The following is a 24626-nucleotide window of genomic DNA, read 5'->3' as shown; positions in this document are numbered from 1 at the left end:
TCCATGCAATTATTAAGGATTGTCCTTCTAGGAGAACCATTAAAGGTTCTATGTAGAACCGTAGAGTACTGAAAATGTGCCCTTGTTATCTGAAATCAGTATGAATGAATGATAAGGCATTACATTACGTGTGTTAGGAGTTTCATGTGATACTGTTTGAACACAAGAATTCCGAACATTTCAAGACAAATGAAATACATTTCAGTTTCATGAAGACTTTAGATGTAAATCATTAAATGGATTTTTAAACATTGAGCCACAGCTGAGTCGAATGTATTAGTGATAAATTAAAAATTCCTGATGGTGCGCTCAGACTTTTGCACCTGACTGTAGATGAAAACAGCAGGTGTGACCGATACGGGAAGCGATGTCTGTTTCGCAGAATTCCAATGAGGTGTTAGCGATGGTGTGTGCTTTAATCTCCTGTAGATTGTGATGCCCCATCGAGTGAAGGGATCGAGCTGCACCGTGGGAGGGTATGTGAATCTCGGTTGCCCCCTACCGGGGCGGAAAACAGCAGCAGCATCACTATGGAGAGGGGCGTTTAGGGGACATCGGAGACAGAATCGACACACCTGTGCGCAAAACCCAGAGGGCCGAGCGGCTCCTGACAGAACATCAGCTCACGGGTCACAGGAAGTGTCAGCGATGTGACAGCTAGCTGAGGAAAACATGTGCTCCTTTAAAGGCTGAGATGCGCAAGGTGAGACTCAAGCACACTTCAGAGAGAGTTGCATCGGCTCAAAAGTGACTCTGAGTACTTATAAGTATAAAATATGTGATTAGTATGCGATGTTGTAGTCGGCTAATTCAGCAGCTGTAGCTGAGAGACACTAGTGGCGAACTTTTACATTAACACTGAAATGTGAACTCACAAACTTTGTTTTTTTTTCTTTTGGCTATTTATCTGGTTGTTTCATGCTGCTTTTTTTTATTGTGCATTCATTTCCTTTAACAGCAGCTCTGACAGTACTTCCTACTGTAACATAAAAATTTATTCTCAATCATACACTATATAGCCAAAAGTATGTGCACCCCTGACCATCACACTCATATGTGCTTGGGGAACATCACATTCCTGATTTATTCCCCGTGTGTTTGCTGTTATAATGAGCTCCACTCTTCTGCGAAGTCTTTCCACTAGATGTTGGAGCGTGGCTGTGGGGATTTGTGTTCATTCAGCTACAACAGCATTAGTGAGGTCAGGCGCTGATGTTGGGATGTCGAGGAGGTCTGGGGTTCAGTCGGTGTTCCAGTTCATCCCAAAGGTGTTCAGTGGGGTTGAGGTCAGGGCTCTGTGCAGGACACTCGAGTTCTTCCACTCCAACCTTCACACACCATGTCTTCATGGAGCTCGCTTTGTTCACAGGGGCATTGTCATGCTGGAACAGATTTGAGCCTCTTAGTTCCAGTGAACACTACAGCACACAGAGACAACTGTGTGCTTCAAACAATGTGGTAAGAGTTTGGAGAAGAACCACATATGGGTGTGAAGGTCAGGGGTGCACATATAGTGTATTAATGCACTTGTATGATTATATATATACAGTCAGGTCCAGAAGTATTTGGCCAATGGCAGAGTTTTTGTGATTTTGCCTTTATACACGACCATAATGGATTTGAAATAAAACAATCAAGATGTGATCGAAGTGTAGACTTTCAGCTTTATTTTAAGAGGTTCCGCAAAAATATGGCATTTACCATTTAGGAATTACAGCCATTTTAAGCAAAGTGCCTCCATTTTCAGGGGCTCAAAGGTATTTGGACAATTGACTGATAAGAAGTTAACTGGCCAGGTGCGGTCTATTCTCTCGTTACTTCAAGACAAATGAAGCAGATAAAAGGTCTGAAGTTGATATCAGGTATTGAGTTGGCATTTGGCAGCTGTTTCACTGGAGCTACCAATATGAAGTCCAAGGAGATCTCAATGCAAGTGAAGGAGGCCATCATTAGGCTGAAAAAACAACATAAATCTGTAAGAGAGATAGTAAAAACCTTAGGTGTGGCCAAATCAACAGTTGGGTACATTCTTAAAATGGCCATATTTTTGTGGAACCTCTTAAAATAAAGCTGAAAGTCCACACTTCGATCACATCTTGATTGTTTTATTTCAAATCCATTGTGGTCGTGTATAAAGGCAAAATCACAAAAACCTGACTATATGTATATACAGTCAGGTTTTTGTGATTTTTGCCTTTATATACCACCACAACGGATACAATCCACATAATCTAAACCTAGCAATAAACAGATTAACAAATTTAACAAAGAAAAACAAATAAGCATTGATGTGGAGACGTTTTCTGTTCTGAGATGCTTATGTGAAATTTACAGAAGAGTCTACAGTGTCAGCACTTTGTAAGCATCAGTAAATTTTCTGAAACAGGAGAATCTTCAGCACAGAGGCGTTTATGCTATATATTAGTTGCATTAACTTCAAGAGAGAGAAAAAAAGAGAGAGAAAAAAGAGAGGCTGGTGAGGGAACAACTGTTTATAGCTGCTGTAACAGGAACTTACTGCTTTCACCAACTTTAAATGTAACTATAAATTAATAAAAAGTATCATGTGTCATTGTTTAATAAATAAAAAAAATGTAATCGTGGGCAAATTGCTGTGGTATAAGAGGAATAAAACACTTGTGGACATGCTGTTATAGGAAAATAATCAACTTCAGGGTGGTAACACAAACTCCACTTCATCCTGCCATCCTGTCACTCAGCATTTTACTGAAACGGAAAAACATGATGATATTAACACTAAAAAACAGACGTGATTATTATACAAGTTAAGATTATATTAAATACACACATATACATGTGTTACGTCCCGTAATGTTGTGGGAGGTTTGTTTTTTTTTTCTATCTGCCGTGTTTTGACCGTTACCACCTTTAGATCCTGGGATTGGACAACCGACCGGTCAATCTTCCCTGTTAACATGATGACGACACCCAGCTCTCTGAGCCAATCAGGCACCCTCAGTCTACTATAAGAACTCGGAAATGACGCAAGAGGAGGGCGCGTTTTTCCCGATAGCTCTTGTTTGTTTGTCACGCTGTCCTTCCTTCCCGAGTTGTTGCAATTGTGATTTGTTAGCTTACTTTGAGTTATTTCTGATCGCTCCCTTACTTTACATCTTGTAATTGCCTGCCTCTGACTTGACTCTGGCTGTTTGCCCGATTAAGCTGTGATTTGATTCCTTTTCTCTCTTTAAGAGTTGATGGTTGAATTTATCTCTTGACTCAGTGTTGAGACGAGGTTACTACGTGACTTACACAAAGCAACATGTAGAGTATTGCTTGTATAAAAGCACTAGGATAGGAGCGGGAGCTAATGTTTGTATTTATGTTTTGTTAGTGAGCGTAGTTAGATTCGTTTTGTTTTCTTTTTCTTTGTTTAGATTAGTGTTGATTCGGTTGAAGTTAGTATGTGTTTTGTTGTAATAATTTCTTTGCTTTCAGCTCCGTTCACGTCTCACACGGTGGAGTTTTTTTTTTTATGTATATAATTTCTAAATATCGTCTCCCTTACTCTTTGACGTTCTTTCGTCACTGTAAATATGCAAAGCAACCGAGTGTTTTGATGGACACAATTCCTCACTAAAGTTTTCCTGATAAGCATTTTCTGGGTTCTGTTTGATTCATTACTCCACACATCTCATTCCTTTAGTAACAGACAGCCTCCCCGATTCTAAAAACATCTTTTAATTCTTTTTTTTATTAATTTATTCTTTGTGTTGACTTCCTACATTCCTAGACGCTAATTTCAACAACAGCAGCCAATTAGGAAGTCGTAACAACATGTGTGTATATATATATATATATATATATATATATATATATATATATATATATATATATATATATATATAATGATTCTGTAAAGACAGAATAAATAAATAAGGAAAAAGCAGAGGATTGTTTCTGAGTCTAAAAGATTAGTTCATTTTGTGTTAGTGATCATTTCTCTGCGTGCCAGTTTATCGATGGCGGTGCGGCGTCAGCAGGTCGGGGGAATCATTTCCTCCTCATTTGCACTCGTTTTAAAGGTGACTTCATCATTAGGGGGCTGAAAAACGGCGTGCCCCTCGGCAGCGAATGATTAGCACTAAATGAATCCCAAAAGGTTCAGCCAGCCAAGCGGCACAAAAAGCAGAGAGAAGCGACGGGGCCGAGACGCCACCAGATATATTTATTTATTTATTATTGCTTTAATACGCCATCATTTCCTGCTTCACTGATCTATCACTAAACAACAGCTGCGGTGTCGCGGGCGGAACGAGGTGCGGCACTGGGGAGGAGAAATAAATAAATAACATTAAGAGGAATAAAGAGAGGATCGTAAGAGGTCACCGCTGATAGCAGGATGCTCTCAGAGAGAGACAGCAATGCATGATGGGAAACCCGGCAGGCATGAGCAATGATTCCACAAATCCAGGATTATTTATCTGTAACATGCACATACAGTGCCATGCATAAGTATTCACTCCCTTTAAGCTTTTCCGCTTTTTGTAGTCTTACAATCTGGAACTGAAATGGACTTCACTGGCATTTCATATTATGAATCTTGTGATTGTAGAAGTATTCACCAGCATTACATCACTCTTACACACTTATTCAGACCTAGGGGCAATTTAGGTTTGCCAATCCACTGGCATGTTATTGGGAGGAAACCAGAGAACCTAAAGGAACCCCACATGGACACGGAGAGAACACATGAAACTCCATACAATCAACGTGAGGTCAGGATGGAGCCAGGAACCCTGGAGCTGTAGGACGGCAACGCTACTGCTTCACGGCAGATATGGACACCCAAAGAGAATATACAATATATCCTATAGTATTAATAAAGTTATTCCAATTTTTTACTGACATTAACACTGATTCACATAAGCACTCACTGACGTATTTATAGACAGAGAGAATGCATCCCATCATGCATCTGTTTCCAACATAAACACCCTCATTAAAGCGGCGAATCCTCATCCATGCTGGCACGCGTTTCCTCTTTCGGGAGAGTTCGAGTTCGAATTCGAACAGCAGTGATTCATCTTCCGGTAATTTCTCAATCTACGTGCAGCAATAAGATGAAATGGGTTTGAGGCATCGTTAAAGCCTGAAAATAATGAGAACTGTGAAATGTGTAGGAATGTGAGCAACACCGTGTTGGCGGTGTTTCTGAAATGCAGGTGTGATTGATTTGGAGACCTGAGAAAAGCGAGCTGCATCCAGAAAATGAGAGGAAACTGTCACTTGAGATGTCTAGAAAATCTTTTCTTTTTTCTGTATGTTGCAGAGCTCAGAAGGTTACTTACAACCTGACAGATTCACTTCGTGTGTGTGTGTGTTTGTGTGTGTGTGTGTGTGTGTGTGTGAGCAATACTTTGACAAACCACTTAAGAAACAATTCTTAAATATCTTGATTTGATTTCTACATTTCATGGGCACTGATTTTGATTTTGCACATTGGCTTGTAAACAAATATAACAGGTTTTTAAATAATATAATTTATATAATATTTTATTTTATTTTTTACTATGTTTTTATCATGGTGACTTTCTATAAAATACATTGGTTTATTATAGTGAAAATATTGTACCAATGCATTTTTTCTAGAATATTAGTCATTTTATGCACAAAGAGGAATTGTAGGAATTGAACCAATTAAAATAAAAATTGTTTAAAATAATTATTTATATTTATCTTGCACAATGCCACTTTCCGCTTTGGAAAGTGTATAACAATAATAATAATAATAATAATAATAATAATAATAATAATAATAATAATAATAATAATAATGAGAAGAAATGGAGTTGTGGTTGATGATGTATTTTGTTAATGAACCTCAAAAAAAACTTGAAACCCAATTTAATTTATTTTTGTTTTTTCTTTCGTCTAATAGCCTTTTAATGTACTTTTGTTATTTCTTGTTATTTTGTTTACTGTATTGTTTCTAATTTAAGTCATGATTTGGCTGAAATGTGAAAAATGCACACTAACATGCATTACTATTAGATGAGCATAACGGAACCTTCTAGCACGATAGGGCTCAGTGGATTTCCTGTGCTAATACATCCTGCGATAAAGACGTGAAGTTTCCTGCCGTCTAAACACCAGAACATCATTTAGCGAGTCTGTTTAAGACAGCAGGAAGTTCACTTTCGTTCCGGAGCAGCTGGTAGTCGGTGGGTGTCGCCGTCCTGCCGTCGCTCCTCAACACTCAGAGACTCAACAACTGTTTAAAGCACTTTATTTCCACCTACTTCTGAATAAAAGTGGCGAAAATCTGCTTATCCCAGCAGCCCGAAGCTTTAATTCTGTCATGGATACATTCACGGTGAAGGAATATTAAAATCTCAGCGTGATAAACAATATGGCCGCTCTAATTCTCTCAAACTAAATTTAACCAGGTGACGATGTGTGAGATATTTTTGTCCTCCAATAAATTATAGCATTAAAATTAAATAGAGAAATATACATTATATATATTTTTTTCCTTTATATAATTTTTCCACTTTTTTCAATCATGAATAATGCTGCACATCACAGACTACAAAATTGCATATATAAAAATATGGGCGTGTCTTTAAGACCATATATAGGAATATGGATGTGTCTTATTGTCCATGAATGGAAAGAACAGCGGGGTCTTAATGGGTGTGTCTTTGAGTCCATATATGGAAGTAAAAACAGGTCTAAATAGGCTTTAAAACCATAAGAATGTTGGTGCGTATTAAAGAGCATGTATATGGAAGTAAGAACTGGTCTGAGTGGGTGTGTCTTTAAGACCATATATAAGAATATTATAGTCTTAGTGTCCATATATAGAAGTAAGAGCAGGCCTGAGTGGGCGTGTCGTGATAGCTATAAGAATGTGGGTGTGTCTTTGAGTCCATATATGGAAGTAAGACCAGGTGGTCTCAGGTTTGACTGGGTGTTTTAGAATCCATATATGGAAATAAATGAGTCATTTATATGTAATTTATACCTAAATCTGTTTAATACATTAAGACCATGTTAAGGATAAAAAGTTCTATATTTATAAATGAGAAAAAAGTGATATAAAGTGTATAAAAAGAAAGCATTAATAAAGTGAGGGATTGGGTTTGTGAGTATTAGCTTAGCGCTGTATTGTATGACTTTACTCCACTCCACAGTGTGTTATACTGCAGTTTAAGTTATTTTAGAAACATCTCCCTGTGGTTTAAACCCCCTGCGGTTCTCACTGCTGGATCCCGTAACCAGACTGAGGAACTCATTATTCACCAGATGTACAGGATACATGCCACTTTGGCAGCTCCATCCAACAAAATACCAGAATACATTATCATCAAGAAATATAAAATCAAATAAAACATATAACATTATATAAATAGGACAAAATTCTTCATCTCTAAATGTACAGTGTACAGGGGAATGTGGCTTAATGAGCACAAGTACAGAAAATAGTAATAAAGTTATGATAGATAGATAGATAATGTATTATTAAGAGCAGACAGACAGACAGTGCAGCACTGTATATATATATATATATATATATATATATATATATATATATATATATATATATATATATATATATACACTCTACAATATATACAATAATAATAATAATAATAATAATAATAATAATATCATGTTAGAATGGCACCTGTCAGGAGGTGGGATATATTAGTTCTCAAAGTTGATGTGTTGGAAGCAAGAAAAATGGGCAAGCGTAAAGGCCAAATTGTGATGGCTAGTCGACTGAGTCAGAGCATCTCCAAAACAGCAGGTCTTGTGGGGTGTTCCCGGTGTGCAGTGGTTGTGGTCCAAGGAAGGACAACCAGTGACCCAGCGACAGGGTCGTGGACGCCCAAGGCTCACTGATGCATGTGGGGAGCGAAGGCCCGTCTGATCTGATCCCACAGCAGAGCTACTATAGCACAAACTCCTGAAAAGGTTTATGCTGCTCTGATAGAAAGGAGTCAGAACACACAGTGCATCACAGCTGCAGACAGAAAGACAGACAGTGTGGTACATAGAGAAGACAAACAGACTGCATTATATAGAGCAGACAGACAGACAGACAGTGGAGTGTATAGATCAGACAGACAGACAGACAGACAGTGGAGTGTATAGATCAGACAGACAGACAGACAGACAGTGGAGTGTATAGATCAGACAGACAGACAGTAGAGTGTATAGATCAGACAGACAGACAGTGTAGTATAGATCAGACAGACAGGCAGTGGAGTGTATAGATCAGACAGGCAGTGGAGTGTATAGATCAGACAGGCAGTGGAGTGTATAGATCAGACAGACAGTCGAGTGTATAGATCAGACAGACAGTAGAGTATATAGATCAGACAGGCAGTGGAGTGTATAGATCAGACAGACAGTGGAGTGTATAGATCAGACAGACAGTAGAGTGTATAGATCAGACAGACAGACAGTGGAGTGTATAGATCAGACAGGCAGTGGAGTGTATAGATCAGACAGGCAGTGGAGCGTATAGATCAGACAGACAGTGGAGTGTATAGATCAGACAGACAGTGGAGCGTATAGATCAGACAGACAGACAGTGGAGCGTATAGATCAGACAGACAGTGGAGTGTATAGATCAGACAGACAGGCAGTGGAGTGTATAGATCAGACAGACAGTCGAGTGTATAGATCAGACAGACAGTAGAGTATATAGATCAGACAGACAGTGGAGTGTATAGATCAGACAGCCAGTGGAGTGTATAGATCAGACAGACAGTCGAGTGTATAGATCAGACAGACAGTAGAGTATATAGATCAGACAGACAGTAGAGTATATAGATCAGACAGACAGTCGAGTATATAGATCAGACAGACAGTAGAGTATATAGATCAGACAGGCAGTGGAGTGTATAGATCAGACAGACAGTGGAGTGTATAGATCAGACAGACAGTAGAGTGTATAGATCAGACAGACATACAGTGGAGTGTATAGATCAGACAGGCAGTGGAGCGTATAGATCAGACAGACAGTGGAGTGTATAGATCAGACAGACAGTGGAGCGTATAGATCAGACAGACAGACAGTGGAGCGTATAGATCAGACAGACAGACAGTGGAGCATATAGATCAGACAGACAGGCAGTGGAGTGTATAGATCAGACAGACAGGCAGTGGAGTGTATAGATCAGACAGACAGTGGAGCGTATAGATCAGACAGGCAGACAGTGGAGTGTATAGATCAGACAGGCAGTGGAGTGTATAGATCAGACAGACAGTGGAGCGTATAGATCAGACAGACAGGCAGTGGAGTGTATAGATCAGACAGACAGTCGAGTGTATAGATCAGACAGACAGTAGAGTATATAGATCAGACAGACAGTGGAGTGTATAGATCAGACAGGCAGTGGAGTGTATAGATCAGACAGACAGTCGAGTGTATAGATCAGACAGACAGTAGAGTATATAGATCAGACAGACAGTCGAGTATATAGATCAGACAGACAGTAGAGTATATAGATCAGACAGGCAGTGGAGTGTATAGATCAGACAGACAGTGGAGTGTATAGATCAGACAGACAGTAGAGTGTATAGATCAGACAGACATACAGTGGAGTGTATAGATCAGACAGGCAGTGGAGCGTATAGATCAGACAGACAGTGGAGTGTATAGATCAGACAGACAGTGGAGCGTATAGATCAGACAGACAGACAGTGGAGCGTATAGATCAGACAGACAGACAGTGGAGCATATAGATCAGACAGACAGGCAGTGGAGTGTATAGATCAGACAGACAGGCAGTGGAGTGTATAGATCAGACAGACAGTGGAGCGTATAGATCAGACAGGCAGACAGTGGAGTGTATAGATCAGACAGGCAGTGGAGTGTATAGATCAGACAGACAGTGGAGCGTATAGATCAGACAGACAGACAGTGGAGTGTATAGATCAGACAGACAGACAGTGGAGTGTATAGATCAGACAGCCAGTGGAGTGTATAGATCAGACAGACAGTGGAGCGTATAGATCAGACAGACAGTGGAGCGTATAGATCAGACAGACAGACAGTGGAGTGTTTAGATCAGACAGACAGGCAGTGGAGCGTATAGATCAGACAGGCAGTGGAGTGTATAGATCAGACAGGCAGTGGAGCGTATAGATCAGACAGGCAGTGGAGCGTATAGATCAGACAGGCAGTGGAGCGTATAGATCAGACAGGCAGTGGAGTGTATAGATCAGACAGACAGTGGAGTGTTTAGATCAGACAGACAGGCAGTGGAGTGTTTAGATCAGACAGACAGATATAGCCCTGACTGAAACAGACACAGTGTGTATGTAAATAAAGACGTCATTAGCGTATAAATTATAAATGTTATTATAAATATAAACACAGATGTATTGAATGGAAGTTGAAGCGATCCTTTAGCTGTAATGTATAGTGAAGTGTAAATCACATGAGCATCTGTTTCTCATTAGTCACAGAGAGCAGGATTAGGAGATGGAGAGAGGAGCGGCGTAGCGCCACAGTGAGATGAGACGAGTTTAAACACAATAAAACACAACGCACTCGGCTTAATGGAGACGCTAATTACAGCTATAAAATCATCGGCTTATAATGTGGCAGATAAAAATGGTATCCGCCACAATCAACTATAAACTTCATAATAAATTACTCACTCCATAGACGCTTTCAGGAGTAAACTTTTGGTTTGATTCAATACGGCCAGTGAAATAGAGAAATAATGATTTTTTAAGTTTATTTACTAATGTATTTGTTTAATTTGTTGAAATAAGAAAAAAAATTGTCTTTGACATTGAATTAATTGTTACAGAGAAACTTAACAAAACAAAATAGAAAAAAATACTCTTACTTTAAAGGAGTAAATGAATAAATGAATGAATGAATGAAGTGATTAAATATCACATGATGATGTAGCTTGTAGATTTTAAGCAAACCTGCTAAAAATTTCTGTCTGGTGTTTGGCACAGAGTCTGGATGTCAGATGAAGGAAGTTTCTCCTTTGCGCTGAGACATTTTACCGAGTCAAGCTGAAATATTTGGTTAATTTAGAGCTGAAGGGTTTCTGCAGGAGCTCAGTGTGCTGCTCGAGGCAAAGCAACAAGAGAACGAGTAAATTAGCGCTTCCTGTGATCAGCCAAGCAAATACATAGCGCTATAACCATGCTAACAGCTACAGACTAATTACTCCATCATTACTATTATTTCCAAAATGTAAACGTCCAGATGCATCGTGTGTCCTGTCTCTCTCAACTCAGCTGTATTCATGGACATAAGGGAAAAAATAAATACGAAGCAGATATTTCACAATAAATGAGGAGAAAAAAAACAGATTTTCCTAAAAATAAGCACAGAATCTCTTCGGTAAACATGTGTCTGAAGTAAATATTCAGTCTGAATGTCGAGAAAAAAAAAGTAACATTTATTATAAACAAACAAACCAACTAAGAAACATGTAAGAAAATACATAAAGAAATAAAGAAATACATAAATAAATTCTGGAAAACTCTCTCTCTCTCTCTCTCTGTCTATATATATATATATTATATAATTACCAAATAAATGGTTATTCATTAATATGTGCACCTTTGAAGTTAATATACAGTGTGCAAATGACATAAAATATTAGATTTACAAACAAACAAACAATAAAGAAAAAAAGAAATCAGGAACACAAACAATAAAATATTCACTTAGGGACACAAAACAGGAAAAAGATAATCAGACACATATATCTTTATTAGGCACGCCTCTCTTCGTAAGATATATATATATATATACTGTATATATAAAGTAAATATTCTGTCACTATGCAAAAAAATAAGGCCTCATATTTAGCATTTATTATCTATTCAGTCATATTTTATCATTCGAGCTACAGAACTAACGTTAACATGCTCTTTTCTTTCTTTCTTTCTTTCTTTCTTCAGCTGAATTTACATCAACTCCATTTTTGCTTCACTGCACTTCTTCCCTCAGATCTGATTTCATCACCTCTCTGATGTCACCTTCACCTCTTATTCAAGCTAAATCTCACCACTGTGCACTTGTGAGAAATTTCTCACCTCCATGTATTTGAGGTTATTTATGAATAATAATCATTTCCATGACGTAAATATTCAACAGGAGTGATTTTACAAAGAGAAAAATCTCAGCTTATAAATGTTGCTTTGGCTCATTGTGAGGCGTTTCGATATCGATCAACATGTCTGACTTTGAATCTGTTTCCTTTAAGTAATCCGCCCACATTTTGCACCGTGAAGGGAGAAAAAAAACGATATGCAGGTCTGTAAATTATTAATTGCTGCTGTGATTTATTACTCGACAGAGCACTGTTAGTCTTGGGGACTTTAATATTTCAGAACTTATTTGATTTCCGCCGTCGTCTGATAAATGCGTCATTAAGATGGCGTTGAATGATTAATAGATAGTGAATATATGTTTCTGTCTCTACCTTTTTTTCCTCATTATGACATGACATGTCCCGTCGAGGCAGCGTTTAATCATACTCCATATGCATATTAATAACAGGAGTTATACCTGCATCGGAAAGGAAAGTCCAGCAGCATGTAAAACGTCTCGGCTGGTTCTGATTCACTGCTCAGTGACACTTTCCCTCAGAGATACAAGCTGCTTTGATGAATTATTTCAGAGCGGATATCTCTCCATCCTGTCTGGATCAGTCATTAAAGTCCAGGAAGATGTAACACGTGGTGAGACATCACAGACAAGAAAAGTAGATCAAAGTAACCAGAAAAGGACAATAACTAAGCACACTAATGTGACTAGAAGAAAACAGGAAGCAACCCTATGATTCATTATTAGATATCTCTTACTAGAAAAGAAGTATTGCGTATTACATCACAGCACTGTTGAAATCTCCACTCTGATTGGTCGGAAGGTTCATTTTCTAATACGGTATTACAGTACTGATTCTATAGTAACAGCTCATTCACAGGAACTTCTTCCATGGATGTTACGCATTAGATAACGTTTTGATGTAGCATTTTGATGTTGTTGATATGTTGAGGAGACGTTTATGTAGCCTCAATCCGACATCTTCAGGACAGAGAATGTAAGTGATAGGAACTTGTTTCGTAGAACATTAAATGTACCTATAAACTGATAAAATGTATGATTTTCTTTAATTAATAATAAATTGTAATCATTGATGTTGCTGTGGTATAAGAGGAATAAAACACTTGAGGTCGTGAGAATATAGTATATATATATATAGTATGTAAGATACTGTATATAGTCATGTGTTTGAAAATGTGCCCTAATTCCTTATTCTCTAAAAACTACAAAGTGCATTATGGGTGAATGAATTGGACAGTGACACTATAGGCTGCAGTGCATTGTGGGATTTTTATGAACACACTGGATTTTCTGTACTTTTTCTTTAAACAGGGGAAAAAAAATCAAAATTAACAAAACAGTGTTTTATTTTTATACAGTGACTAGTGTACAGGTTGTGAGAGAAAATCTATCCAAAGCTGCTCATTTTATTTTTCTCTACACTTTTCACACACACACACACACACACACAATAAAAACCCCAGATAATATTCAGAGCTTCAAAATGCTCAAACGGCAATTTAAACCAGACTTGTTAGAAATGTGAAATCCTTTGTCCACTTTGAAAAACATCTCTTTTTTTTCATTTTTCAATTTTCCTCCCCTGAAGACAATAAGTTCCTGGATGTAAACTTTTATTTTTCTCACATTTACGGTCGTATTCCGTGATTCCTTCGAGGCGAGGATCCATTATGAGGTTCATTTTCAATTCTGGAGCTGCCAAACGGAGTAATGTGGCCATTTTCAAGGTCATGTCCGTCGCTTTATCTCTTTATTCTTCCATCCAGATTTTGGGAGACAGAAATGCCAAATAACGACATTTTGGCTCCGAGGTTTCAAAAGTTTTACTGGATGCACTGATGCAAAAGTTATTCCCTAACACCCCCTTTCCATCTTCTCCATTTCCTCCTCCTTCTTCTTCTTCTTCTTCTTCTTCTTCTGTATCCTCCAAGCGAGTGGAATGATAGATGACGACGGTGAAGTGTTTTTTTTTTTATTCCTCAGGGAAACTCTGTTGGGGAGCGAATTTTCTCAGCAGGGCGTCGGTCCATTTCTCCCACAGAGCCCGAGTCTATTACAACTCTGTTACACTAAAATGCTCGCCATTTTTATTCCGCTCTCATTACCTTACGGGAATCACTAAACCCCCTCCCTCCCTCTCTCTCTCTCTCTCTCTCTCTCTCTGTCTGTTTGTATGGAGACGATAATCCTCAGCCACCTGAGAGATCAAAGAATAACCTTTAGCCACGTGAGCAAGGATTTATTTCCACACTTTGAAGCATCAGCGGTATTTTATGAGGAGTTTAGTCACATCACCGGCACAAAGCATCGTGTCGAGTGTGGATTTTACTGACGAGTGTGTTCAGACCTTCAAATGAAGTGTATTGCATAAAGCGCTTCATGTTATTGTTGAGATTCTTGTATTCTACTTTCTTATTGTTCAGAGACATACATTTACATTTACATTATTTAGCAGAAGTGTTATGGAGTCTCTATCAGACACACGTCCTCAGGTTACTTCCCAAGGTCAGGGACTAAGAGTGCCATCCCTGTTGGAGAGGTTAGTATAGTGTGAAAAGAAAGATAAAGGTGATTATTTAATAGATTAACAAAGGGCTAATTTAAGTGCTTGGTGAGGAGGTAGGTCTTTAGTTTGAAGACAGCCAGTGACTCAGCTGTTCGGAGAAGAGCATTGATGCAGGTCTTCCTTGTACCCTGAGATTCTGGCTCGAGTCGAGTCGAGTGGGGGCTCGGAGAGAGCGCGGCACAGAGCTGGATGTGATAAGTGCTTTAAGGTTTTACCCTCTGGGCAACCCTTAAAGGTTCTATGTAGAACACAGTGTTGTGTTTCCCTATCAGAAAGGGCTCCAATTAGAACTTCCTCTGAAAGCCAAGAAGCCTCAATTTATCTAATAAACCCTTGAGGATCCCATTTTTCTGAGACTGTATGTTTCTAACATCTACATATCTATAACTTATTCAAGACATCTCTTCTTATCCGTCTGTCCTTTTAGTTTATTCATAACACAGTGGTATTTTAACACCTCTCTTACACACACACACACACACACACACACACACACACACACACACACACACTTAGAGGACACGGCAGGAGATGTGGAGTGTGTGTCTCCTGCCACGTTGCGGTGAGATAAATGTGCTTTGTTTCGATTACTGCACGACCCTGAAGATAGAAACAGGGGATTATGAAGAGAGGAAACACACACACACACACACACACACTTTATCTGCCTTGTACTTTATCTGGACATTTCTGTGCAGCACTGGAACAAAATCCTTCTGCAAAAAGAAGACTACCTACTTCACACTGACCTGATAACACACTTTAACACACAGAAACACACACACACACACACAAAGAAACAAACACACAATCAGAATGTTCAAGCTAGGAAAAAAAATCAAATTAAAAACATTAGATAAAAATGTATGAAATGCCTTGGGCTGATCGCAATAACATTATTTCACCCAGAGTTTTTATGAAATAATCAGAAATGAATCAAAACATAGTCTAGAAAATAATTCCAATAATGGTTTTCTAGACAGAAAATAACAATAGCAATATTTAACCTTTTGCTGCATTTACAATAAAACAATTTATTTATAATTTTAATAATATTTACATATTCAAAGGCACCGAGCAGGAAGTAGTGTCGATCATCAGGTATCTAGAACGCTCATGTGGAGAAACATGGACTCGAGAGCAGCTGATGGAACAGTAGAGATGTGAGAGCTGCCCTTGTGTCTCCTCCGTTCTCTACTGTAGGATCGATACCCGTCAGAGTGTGTGAGAGTGTAAGTGTGTGTGTGTCTGAGACAGAGAGAAAGAGTGTGTGTGTTCCCTCCTGACTGAAGGCATGAGGGACGTTTCCCCATTACAGAGTCACAGAGAACAGAGCGCGAGTCCTATTGATCCATAGAGCTAGATTTCACTGTGAGAGAGGAGACGGAGGAAAAGAAGAGGTAAGAGACTGATAAAGAAAGAAAGGAGAAAGAGATGGAAAGATAGAAGAACAAGAAGAAGAAAAGAGGGTGATGAGAGGCAAAATGGAAGAAACGTATGCAGAAAGAAGACAAAAAAAGAATGAATGGAAGACAATAACAGACTGACAAGCATAGAGGCCACGCCTCCTTTACTGTGATTGACAAGCACAAATGACATGCCTTATTCATTGGTTCTATGTTACAGAGGCCACGCCTCCTTCACTGTATCTAAGGCACAGAGGCCACACCTCCTTTACTGTGATTGACAAGAACAAAAACACACCTCCTTCTCTGGATCTGAGGCACAAAAGCCACACCTCCATCACAGTGATTGAGGCAAAGACATCCTATTTCCTTTACTGTGACTGACAAGCACAGAGGCCACACCTCCTTCTGTGGGTCTTAGGTATAGAGGCCACACCTCCTTCTGTGGGTCTAAGGCACAAAAGCCACGCCTCCTACACTAGGACTGAGGAACAGAAGCCACAAATTTAAGGGAAAAAATCCATATAAGTGATATACATTCCAAAAAGAAACATAATTTATGTATAAAGCATTTCCTCCAAACAAACTTTGTTAAAAAAATATAGTAAATTATTTTATTTTGTAAGAGTAAAAGTCTACATAAAACCTTTTTTTTCCTCTTAAAACAAGTAAAGATTTATAATCAATTATTTTAGAGTGATTTTCTGCCTATTCATGATGCAGGTCTCATGATTCATTAATATTTATTACATAATAGAAAACGAGAGAATCATCTTACACGTCAATACAAGCAGCCATCTTTAAAATCAAACTTTTGCAAGCTAATTTATATAGAAGCAGAATTTTTTTTAATTATTATGTATAATAAAGTATAATGTTACAGTTGGAGGATCGCTGTCCCAAAAACTTATTAGTTTATAATCACAATATTATCCATGTAATGCTCCAATTTGAATTTTATCCTGAGAGAATCTACGCATATGCGAAGTGTCCATCCTTCTTACTGCTGATTAACAAGTTCGGTCCTTTTACACACACACACACACACACACACACACACACACACACACATCTGAGCATTCACAGTCTTTTATAGCAGTGTGTGTGTGTGTGTGTGTGTGTGTGTGTGCTCAGCCAAATATCACACATGCTATTGTTTACAGCCAGGACTGGTGAGAGATATTTGAACGTGATAAAACTTTAATTAAAAAAAGAGGACAATAGGAGAAGCAAATCCCTGGTTGGCTGCAGGATGGCTCCAGATGTTATTGTATGTGTGTGTGTGTGTGTGTGTGTGTGTGTGTGTGTATAGAAAGAAGGATTGAGTAGAAAACATGCCTTGGCTCTACAAGGTTAATCTCATAGCTGTGTGTCACTCTAATGAAGCCCCCACAGACACACACTTAATAAGAGTTAAGAGTAAATTAACCTTCAGGACTTTCGCACGCTGCTCTTTTAAAGCTCTTTATGCATCCGTTATCCCTCACACACCGACACCCACACACACACACCCCCACACACACACACCCCCACACATACACACACACACCCACACACACACACACACACATTTTAACCAAGGACGGTTCCTCATTTAGCTAGGGGAGGTCAGAACAAAAGCATCCCATGAGTGTGTTTTTTGTTTTCTTCCACCCGATTGTAATCAGTCACCGCTGTGTTTCATTAATGTGCTTATTTGCATCGACAAATTTATGCTTGATGGTGAGGTCTTTATGTTTTATTCATTGTAAATATTAACCCATCACATCATCGGGATGAAATAATACAGCTTGTGAGAAGCAGACCTGCCAAGGTTCATGCATTCTGTGTAGAGCTCGGCATTTTCAGATCAGAGTACACGCCTACCAGGTTTTATTAAAACAGCAGCTTGCCATGTGAGTCTGGAATGATTGACAGGTGTATAGAGGTCTCGAACTCTCTGATATAAACTGACCCCTGGAAGCCCTAACCCTAACCCTGTCTTACATTTTTACTGTGTATTGTATTGTTTTGGTGAAACATTTTCACTGTGAGAGTACATCAAAGATTTCTCTTACACCACTTGTACTTATTCAGCAGAGACACGTTCATATCTGAAGTTTGCTTCTTTAGTTTTCCACTAGAGCTATGATGCTAATGACACTAACAAATAAACCACCAGTAGCCACCGGTTTAGCCTAATGTTGCATTCAACTAGAGGTCACAACTTGTAATTCCCAATCTTCATCCAGGAAAAGCCAAAGAAACTCCCCCTCAATGTCAATTACGAGTTCCCTCCCAGAGTGACATCAAATCAACATGGCCGCTCACAGCATCATAGATAAACAAAGCAGCGTTTCTTACATTTAAATGAGTTATACAGTACATACAAGTATTAGTTTTAGAGCAATCAACATACAGACATACTCGCTTGTTAAATCTATAACACTGACTCTACAGCTCACTGTTTGAGGAGTTGAGACTTAACACATTTAGGTGGCTAGCTTCTTGCTAATAAAAGATGAAAACAGATGCATGCATGAAGCTGTAAATGACATCATTCCAACCTACAAGGTAAGTCAGATGCAGTATAAATCGTCTTACGCTCATCATTCGGCTTTGTGAAGTTGTTACTGTAAGTCTTGATGATGTGTTTTCTGACATTGTATGACACACTTTTGTCTATAAACATGGACAAAACGACATCACAGAGATAAAACCAGTCGCAGATCAAAATCTCGATGCACATCGGCACTGCGGGGTTTTCACGCTGTGGGGTTTTCTTTGTCTTACTTCAGGACTAAAATAGATAAAAAATTATGATAGATTAATAGATAAAAACTTGTAATTGTTGGCAAACTGTTGTGGTATTAGTGGAGTAAAACATTAGTTATTAGAAAAGAATCAAATTTGGAGAATGTACTTTCTAACGGGCCACAACACACCACTCTGTTGTTGATTATTTTCCTGTAACAGCCTGTCCCCAAGTGCTTTATCCCTTACTTTGTTAACATCGCTCATGATTTATTAATGGTGAACTTAAATGTAAAGTGTTTTCATGTTACATGTTAAAGCTTTACCTCTGACTGTTACAAAGTGCTGACACTGGAGACTCCTTCCATAAAAGCTTAATAAACATCTCCTATTAACAATACACACGATTTTTTAAATCCATTTATGTGGCGCATCCGCCGTACAAGTCCCTGTGAATGAGCTGTTACTATAGCAACGATAACGTATTAGAAGGGGCGCATTAATATAAACCTGTGATCTGTAGCACTGTTGTATAAGAGGAAGAGTTTGATGTTGCGATGTGGAAGCTTGTCCCCATTTCAACACTTAACGAAATTACAGATGGAGGTTGCAACACACAGGGACTTCGCTCCTCTTTAGTCACACTGAATATTTTATGAGTATCTCTGAATATGAGGTTGAGCTATTTATGTAAACAGCATAAGAGTGCGTGTTGGATTTAACCTCCGTAATCCTATATGACAAGGTTGAAAACACACACACAAACACACACAGATACAGGTATTTACTTAGCGCGTTAAAAATTATCTGCACATCACACACACACAAACACACACACACACACGCCAGCAGTGTCAGTTAAGCAAAAATAGAAGTGGGTAAACATTTACACCAGCTCGTCTCTCTGAGTTCCTCCATCTCGAGTCGTGTAATTAGCACTGTGTTTGTTTTTTCCTGCTCTTGAGCGAGACCAAACGGACCAGGCGCACTTCAGTTTCCATAGACACAGGCCTTTCATGTCAGTTATTCAAAACATCATCTTAACATACAGTAGCAAACCCTCAAGTGGAGCTTTTAAAGCATCACTGTGATTAAAGTCTCTGACACGCTACAGATTAATATATATCCAACAAACCTCATCAGGAAACAGATATGAAAAGCGGAGCTGATATCCTGTTAGTCATGTTCAGTTTTTATCCAGGCGTTAATGTGCAACTTTGTACTGAATAATACAAAGGGCTGATGTTTAAAACTTGAGAAATCCATATTCAGTGTGAGGATTCACATATAGAGTAGTATGTACAGTATAATGTTAGAAGTAGTGAAAGTCAGGGAAGGGCACAAAGTTTCCAGAGAAAACGTCCTCCAACCTGTGTGTAAAGAGCAAAGCGCTTCTGACACTGTAGGAGGAAATAAATAAATAAATAAATAAATAAATAAATAAATAAATAATCTATATGACCCAGTCAGCCACACAGCCTCTGACTCTCTGTCTGTCTATCTATCTACAAGTCTGTCTGTCTGTCTATCTATCTATCTATACCCTTGAAGAACCCTTTTTTCTAAGCATATGTGTATTACAGATTTTGTCAATCGCTTTGGTACATTTCTCAGATCACAGTTGAAATTCTCAAAACTACTTGTTCAACCTCCACATCATCTAGTCACTTGTGTACGTCATAAAAGTAATTTCTCATTCTTTTGAACAAATTGCCAATGCTTTGGTACATTCATGCAATTGATTATGTACAATTCTGCTGTTTCCTACATTATCAATTGCTTATGTCATGTTGAACAAAATATATTATACTGGTTCTCTGTTCAATAATCTTAACCCCCCAAAACATCTAGGCATTAGTTCATTGCGTAAGTCATTAAATGCAAAATGGTTGAACCAGTTGTCATAATCTGTCAAGCATATTTTCTATACATTTCTATTACACTTATTTTGTAAATGTGTCCTGAATTGAATAATTGCTCTCAGGTGAATCTTGACTTTCACTAATGAAGGGGAAAGCTGGCTCTGATAGAAAGGAGTCAGAACACACAGTGCAGTGCAGCTTGCTGTGTATGGAGCTGTGTAGCTGCAGAGCGGTCAGAGAGCCCATGCTGACCCTGTCCACCACTGAAAGCTCCTACAATGGACACGTGAGCATCAGAACTGGACCATGGAGCAATGGAGGAAGGTGGCCTGGTCTGATGAATCACATTTTCTTCTACATCATGTGGACGGCTGGGTGCATGAGTATCACTGACCTGGGCAAGAGATGGCACCAGGATGCACTATGGGAAGAAGGCGAGCTGGCGGAGGCAGTGTGATGGTCTGGGCAATGTTCTGCTGGGAAACCTCGGGTCCTGGCCTTCATGTGGATGTTATTTTGACACGTACCACCTACCCAAACAGTGTTGTAGACCAAGTAAACCCCTTCATGGCAACGGTGTTCCCTAATGGCAGTGACCTCTTTCAGCAGGATGATGCTCCCTGCCACACTGCAGAAGCTGTTCAGGAACGGTTTGAGGAACATGACAAAGAGTTCAAGGAGTTGCCTTGGCCTCCAAATTCCCCAGATCTCAATCCGATCAAGCATCTGTGGGACGTGCTGGACAAACAAGTCTGATCCATGGAGGCCTCACCTCACAACTTACAAGACTTAAAGGATCTGCTGCTAACGACTTGGTGCCAGAAACCACACACACCTTCAGAGGTCTTGTGGAGTCCAGGTCTCGACGGGTCAGAGCTGTTTTGGTTGCACAAGAAGGACCTACACAATATTAGGCAGGTGTTTTTAATGTTATGGTTGACGGGTGTATATACAGTGAATGTATGCATATTTGCACAGTGACATATTTTTTTTAAATCTTCCTCAATCTTGTGTTTTGCATTACTGTATTTTTCCCCACATAGGACTGCAAGACTACCTCACAAGGGTGGCAGAGTGCCCTTTCTCACACCTCAATAGGAGGAGGCTATTTGCACCATGGTCAGAGCAAATAATGTCATTAGACTAAAGGAGATGTAGAGTGTCATTATAGAAGACAACAATGTCTTTGAAAACATCCAATCTGTTAGCATCTCGACTATCGACAGGGTGCTGAAAAGATACCACATGAGCATGAAACAGCTGTACCTTGTACCATTTGAAAGGAATGGTGACTGAGTGAAGGAGCTACGGTACCAGCATGTACAGATAAAACATCTATGTGCATACAGTAACTACTTTACAGTAAACAGTACAACATTTTATTGTGATATACCGTACAGTAAGTGTGACTTGTACACATCTGCTATGGCTGTAGAAAAGAACACTTGATGTAACTGCATCTTGCCCAAAATGAAAATACGTGTAATTCATAAACCTAATTTTGTATCTTCTGGGATATTGCGTATAATGGAACTGGAATCAAGTCAACCACCTCACAACTTCATATACCTGGATGAGGCTGGCTTCAACCTGGCCAGAAGCAGAAAGCGTGGTGAAATGTCATCGGCCACAGAGCTACTGTCGATGTGCCAGGCCAACGGGGAGGGAACATCAGTATGTGTGCTGCTATTTCAGAGCATGGTGTGATAGCTTGTATTCCCCTGATAGGGCCATACAACACACAGCATCTCCTCACCTTCTTAGAGACTTCTTCTTGATGATGAGAGGGGTCAGTTTCGGGATGATTTACCAACGTATGTGGTAATTTGGGTTAATGTGAGTTTCCATCGCTCAAACACCATCAGGCAATGGTTTGTGACCCACTACAGGATGCTGATGGAATTCCTACCACCTCATTCCCCATTCCTTAACCCAGTTCAGGACTTCTACTCAGCATGGAGGTGGAAGGTCTACGATGGCCAGCCACAGACTCAGATGACCATGCTAGCTGCCATGGATGCAGCATGTGAGGACATCACAGCAGACGCCTGCAGAGGCTGGATAAGACATGCATTGCATGGGAAGATATCCGTTGTGATGTGGATGAGAATGTGTGGCCCAACAGACCGGGACATCAGGAGGTGTAGAAAGACTGCACTATGATTCCCCACACAGCGCTGCATGTACAGTTCTGCCTAAGGGGTGTTTCCTATGTTTACCTTGCTAATTTTGTATTTTTTTTTCCTTTGTGCTGTAGTCTTGTCTTTTTCTTTTCTGTATCGCAATGCCATTGTGCTGTAATTTGTTGACAGACCAACAGTAAAAGCGTAAATGTGATTCCTCTCCAGTCTCTTGCAATCAATATGCCACATACAGTAATGTGCAACTTTGTACTGTTGAAATTGCTGTATGCCATACAGAAGAAGTGCAGCCTCGTGCATTTTCAATTACTGTCATCAAAACTGTAGCCAGAGTTTACATCAGGAAATCCTGACAGAGTTACTGTTATATTGACAACAAGGCTAAGCATTTGGACTGTCTTGTTTGTGAACAATGACACAAGGACTTGTCATTCTGATGGCACTGATATGTTCAATGACATAAATATTTACTGTTGAGAGATGAACTAAGGATTTTGAGCAAGTTGCAGGCTTTTGCAGTAATCCATTGTGTGGTGCTGTTTGTACCAATTGTTTCGAGAAATGCACTTACTGGTTTGCAAATGCTAAGGATGATTTGAGAAATGTACCAATGCGACTAAGAAAAACTTTAACAGGGTAAATGAACAGGGTGTGTATTAAGATTTCTTCTTAATATTCAGAAGCTGTCAGGAGTTTAACATGGAGCTGCTTGGTGCTTCTTGCTTCTCTTTTAGGAAAATGGGCTCTTTAAGGGTTTTTATACGTTTGATAAGACTGATATTAGTAAAGAGCGCCAGTATCAGTGTGTTGCATAACGTATAAAAATAAACACTGTGTGTGTGTGTGTGTGTGTGTGTGTTGGTGTTCTTATGTGTGAGAATCGAGTGTGTGTGAAACACGGCACCTGTTTTTCATCCTAAATGGAGAGACGGTGGGATGAAAGTGTCGATCCGGTGAAAAGGTTGCACTCGTCCATCACGGCTGTGTCGGATACACCATCAGTGCTACACACACACCCACACACACAAAAACACACACACACACCCCATGTCTGTCGGTGTGTTTAAAAGGCCTTGGGGTCATTCGGGTCTCACAGGAACCTGTACATTCTCTTCTGTGCGTCATCATGCTAATGTTCTCATATTACACCTCATACACAACAACAAACCTCCATCTGTCTGTCTGTCTATCTCTCTGTCTCACTGTCCCTCTCTCTCTATCTGTCTGTCTCTCTCTCTCTGTCTCACTCTCCCTCTCTCTCTATCTGTCTCTCACTCTCCATCTGTCTGTCTTTCTCTCTCTGTCTCACTGTCCCTCTCTCTCTATCTGTCTGTCTCTCTCTCTCTGTCTCACTCTCGCTCTATCTGTCTGTCTCTCACTCTCCATCTGTCTGTCTCACTCTCTCTCTATCTGTCTGTCTCTCTCTCTCTGTCTCCCTCTGTCTCTCTCTCTATCTGTCTGTCTCTCTCTCTCTCTCTGTCTCACTCTTGCTCTATCTGTCTGTCTCTCTCTCTGTCTCACTCTCCCTCTCTCTCTATCTGTCTGTCTCTCTCTCTCTGTCTCACTCTTTCTCCCTCTATCTGTCTCACTCTCTCTCTATCTGTCTGTCTCTCTTTCTCTGTCTCCCTTTCCCTCTCTCTCTCTCTATCTGTCTGTCTCTCTCTCTCTCTGTCTCACTCTCCCTCTCTCTCTATCTGTCTGTCTCTCTCTCTCACTCTCTCTCTATCTGTCTGTCTCTCACTCTCCATCTGTCTGTCTCTCTCTCTCTGTCTCACTCTTCCTCTCTCTCTATCTGTCTGTCTCTCTCTCTGTCTCATTCTCTCTCTATCTGTCTGT

The sequence above is a fragment of the Pangasianodon hypophthalmus genome, chromosome 25 (assembly GCF_027358585.1).
Source record: "Pangasianodon hypophthalmus isolate fPanHyp1 chromosome 25, fPanHyp1.pri, whole genome shotgun sequence".
Taxonomy (NCBI): domain Eukaryota; kingdom Metazoa; phylum Chordata; class Actinopteri; order Siluriformes; family Pangasiidae; genus Pangasianodon; species Pangasianodon hypophthalmus.
Note: the sequence above shows the minus strand (reverse complement) of the source record.